Raw genomic sequence first — 4367 nt, 5'->3', positions numbered from 1 at the left:
TGCACTTTGGGTCTGAATCCTTCCTACCCCATTTCTGCTGCTGGGAGGACCCAAAAAATCTCCCTTTGTTGAGGGCAGGGAGACTCATGGAGAAAATATTTTCCCTCACCTGCTTATTTTTGCCATCTCAAACGCCAGAAGGAAATGCTGTTATGAATATAACATAATTCACCCTCATCCCTTAGCAGATTTCCCTTTGGTGGGATAAATTTATCCCTGTCGGATTTCAAGAGCTGTCCACTGCTGGGTCCTAATGAATCCAACTGGCTCAGGATAACAATAATTTCTACAAATCTGCTTATCTGGGCTAAATGTTTATCCCTTTAGCTGCAAACCTCTTGATCCAAAATCATTGTTATAAAACATAAGCAGGGAGTGTCTGCAACAAGCCTGTAATTGAAAGGCACTTATTTGCTCAGCTGTTGGAATGTTCTGCTGAAAAGCAGGGATTGAAGTGCCTGTTACCTCCAGATCCTCCTGGTTTGATTCACTCCCACAAAACAGCACATGGGAGGCTCTTCTTGTGAAAAAAAACCCCAACCTGCAGGTCCTGGCTGGGAGCCAGTTGGTGAGTGTGGGACAGGAGGGATTTGTGCAGTGGGATTGTCCTCCTGCTGCTCAGAGGAATGTACACTTGGAATTCAGACTGGGAATGAGTCACCAGAGACGGGAAGAACAGGGGAGGAAAGGGAGCCTCTGAAATGAAAGCTGCAGAAACATTTCAGGGAAGCAAAACTACTCGGGCTAGATTGCTGTCTGATCTAAGAGCAATGAAGAAAAATGCTGATTATGGGCTGTAATTAATCTGCTGGGGCTGGTTTAAAGCACTTCTGGCTTTAATTGCAGTGGATGGAGGGAAGGGATTGATTGGCTCGGAGCAGATTCATGGAATGGCTGTTTGGCCTGAAGAATCACAGGCATCAACTTCCAAGCAAATGCAGTCCAAGGAAAAAGAAAAGGGGACATTGGAAGTGGTGCCTGCGTGGGAAAACCTTTGTGCTGTGCTAAAATCGTAGAATCAAAAATTACAGGATGGTTTGGGCTGAAAGGGATGTTAAAGAGCATCTCATTCCAACCCCCTACCATGAGCAGGGACACCTTCCACTACCCCAGGTTGCTCCAACCTGGCTTTGGACACTTCTAGGGATCCAGGGGCAGCCACAGCTTCTCTGGGCAACCTGTGCCAGGGCCTCCCCACCCTCCCAGGGAACAATTTCTCCCTAAGATCTAATTTCAATCTCTCCTTTTTTTAGTTTAAAACCATTCCACTTTGTCCTGTCACCATCTGCCCATGAAATAAGTCCCTGTCCCTCTTTTTTGTAAGCTGGTTGTACACACACCCTTATATATAGATTTTTGTATATTGGCTGTATACCAGCAGTAGGTGAATGTGATAAAAGCCCATCTACCCCTGCCCTCTGGCAGTTTGAGCCATTCCCTCTTTTCCTGTCATTCCAGGCCCTTGTAAATAGTCTCTCTCCACCTTTCTGGTAGCTCCTTCAGGCACTGCAAGGCCACAACTGGGTCACCCCAAAGCTGCTCTTCTCCAGGCTGAAGAATCCCAATTCCCTGAGCCTTTCCCCACAGGACAGTCTCCTTCAGATCCTCACTGTGACACTTTTTGGAATCCTAAACAAAATTATTGCAGGGTTGTACAATGATGGGGTTTTCATCAAGACCCCCCCCCCAGAGAAGGAGCTTGTGGGGGGAACCAGCTCAGTGCACGAGCAGGGAGAGCTCCAGTGGGATAAGGATTCCAAAATCTCCCATAAGGGCAGGGATGTAAGAGCTAAACCAAGGATTTTTTAGTGGCAAACAGGACTCTCAAAGTGCCTGGAATCACCCCAGGCCTTGTGTGAGGGCAGGAGGGACCTCCTGGCCCTGGTCACTGGGAACATGAAGTGGCAGATGGCCCATTATTTCCCATTATTTCAGGTACACTGGCCCCCTGCTCTTTCCAGCTCCAAAATGTAACAGTAAAACCCTGGCTCTCAGTCATTTGTGTCACTTGGCAATTTGTCTCCATTCAATATTGCTCCAGCAGCATCGAGATAAACAAATTAAGGGAGGAGAAAGCAACAAATGCAGCTTAAGACTAATTCCCCTCCACCCCCCCTCCCGAATCACTGAGGGCCTTTAGGAGGGTTCAGAGCCAAATTACACTTCGGTGCACAGGATTTAATTTGCATCTGCCAACTTCAGGAGGGGGATTTAGGCAGGCAGGGCATTTGCATGCCATCTAAGAGGAGCTGAGCTCTAATTAAACTAATATCATGTCGCAGTTTGCACAGCAGCAACCAGCAAGACAAACCACGCAGGTCTTGGCAAGAGGGGGAATGGCTTGTCTGAAAAACGCCTCCAAAACGCCTGAAAAATTCCTAAAAAACGCCTAAACCCCCCCCACCAAATCAAAGGGGTGTGTTCCAGTGCGGTGGGAGGGGTTGTCTGTTCCACGGAGAAAAAAAAAACACTTCCCTGGTATTTACAGACCCACCCAAGGTTTTTGCACTGCTGCTGGAGCATTTACACCCAGAAAATGCACCCAGGGGGTTGTGAAGCTCCACACACAGAGCCTGGATCAGCCTGGACTATTTCCTGGAAAAATTTAAAAAAAATCTCTTTTTTTGTTCTGGACGCTCGAGGCTTTCTCGGAATGTGAAGGCAAAACAACTTTCTATTTTTACTCCTCAGCCTCGATTAGGACACAGCTTGGTGTAAATCCAGTTTTCAGCCACGTCACTTGAGTCAGTCAGAGTGAGGTGAGGGCTTGCAATTAAGTTCAATAAGTCAGAAAGTGCTCCTGTTTCTCCACACAGCGTTCCCAGGCCCACCCATGGGATGATGCTGAGTTGTCCTGACAGCCAGGGGGGAAATAAAAAAAAAAATCAGACAACTAAACAAAGTTCTATTTTAAAATTCTCTTTGCTTCTGCTGAAGCAATTTTAGTTTTGTCTAATTCAAAGAGGAAATTCTCGCAGGGCAGCTCGAGCCGCAGGAGACAGACGGATTCCTTACCTACCATCAAACACGGGGGAAAATCAGTAAACTCTGGCAATTATTTTCACAGATCAATAGATTTTAAGGCCGGATAGGGCCACAATTACAAGCCTCAAGTCTGATTTCCTGCTGTCCGATGGCACAGGGCGATGCCTTTGCTGAGCCCGACGCCGCGGCTTTGAAGCAAAACGTCTCTGTGAGCGAGACATCCCGTCTTGATTTAAAGACACCACACGCCACAGGATGAACATCAACCCTCAGCCAACCCCGGAGTGATAAATCACCTGCCTTCGTCAAAGGTGATTTATTTATTTCCTCCATTAATTCTTCCGATGTTCGTTTTGGAGCTGCTGGAAAAGCGTGCTGGCTTCAGCACCGGGATGGGACGGGGCTCGTGCTCCTCCCAGAGAAGCTGTGGCTGCCCCAGCCCTGGAGGTGTCCAGGGAAGGACTGGACGTGGCACTGGAGGGCTTTTCCAACCTCAGTCGCTCTGGGAGCAGGAGGGAGGATCCTCCCATCAGTCCTGGATTTGCCTGGGAATTTCTGTAGGACTTTGGGGGTTGTAATCTGTCGGATGTCAAAAGGGCTCTTTCATCCTTGGCTACTCCAGGTCCATCAGGCTGGAGAACAAAAGACTTCAGGAAGATCTCGAAGCCCCTTCCAAGGCCTAAAGGGGCTCCAGGAGAGCTGAAGAGGGACTGGGGACAAGGGATGGAGGGACAGGACACAGGGAATGGCTCCCACTGCCAGAGGGCAGGGAGAGATGGGAGACTGGGGAGAAATTCCTGGCTGTGAGGGTGGGGAGGCCCTGGCACAGGTTGCCCAGAGAAGCTGTGGCTGCCCCTGGACCTCTGGAAGTGTCCAAGGCCAGGTTGGACAGGGCTTGGAGCAACCTGGGCTAGTGGAAGGTGTCCCTGCCCGTGACAAGGGGATGAACAGAATGAGCTTTAAGGTCCCTTCCAACCCAAAGCATTCCAGGATTCTGTGCCTCCATGACACAGTTAATTCCAGATGGCGCTGAAGTCACAATCTGCCCTCAGCAGCCACAGGCAGGTCCCTTCTGAAGCCATGGCTTGGTTGAGGGGCACAGGTCCTGTGCCCACGGAGTGAGAGGCTTTGGACGTGATTGGAGCTGCCGGGGCTTCATCTGGAGCCTGTGGGCAGAGGGGGAGTGTCCATCTGTCCAGGCAGCCAGGAAGGGATGGGATACGCTGGGATTTTAGGATGTCAGCCCAGACTGCAAGCTCAGGGAGGGTTTGGATAATCCTTTGGGGCCCATGGGGTGACCCTTGGGGCTGGGCCTGCACTGGATCCCTTCCAGTGGATTCTGGGATTCTGGGATTGTGGTTTTCCCCAAACCACAGCCAACA

Source organism: Corapipo altera, unplaced genomic scaffold, assembly GCF_003945725.1.
Source record: "Corapipo altera isolate COAL_440 unplaced genomic scaffold, ASM394572v1 215, whole genome shotgun sequence".
In the NCBI taxonomy this organism is placed as follows: Eukaryota; Metazoa; Chordata; class Aves; order Passeriformes; family Pipridae; genus Corapipo; species Corapipo altera.
Note: the sequence above shows the minus strand (reverse complement) of the source record.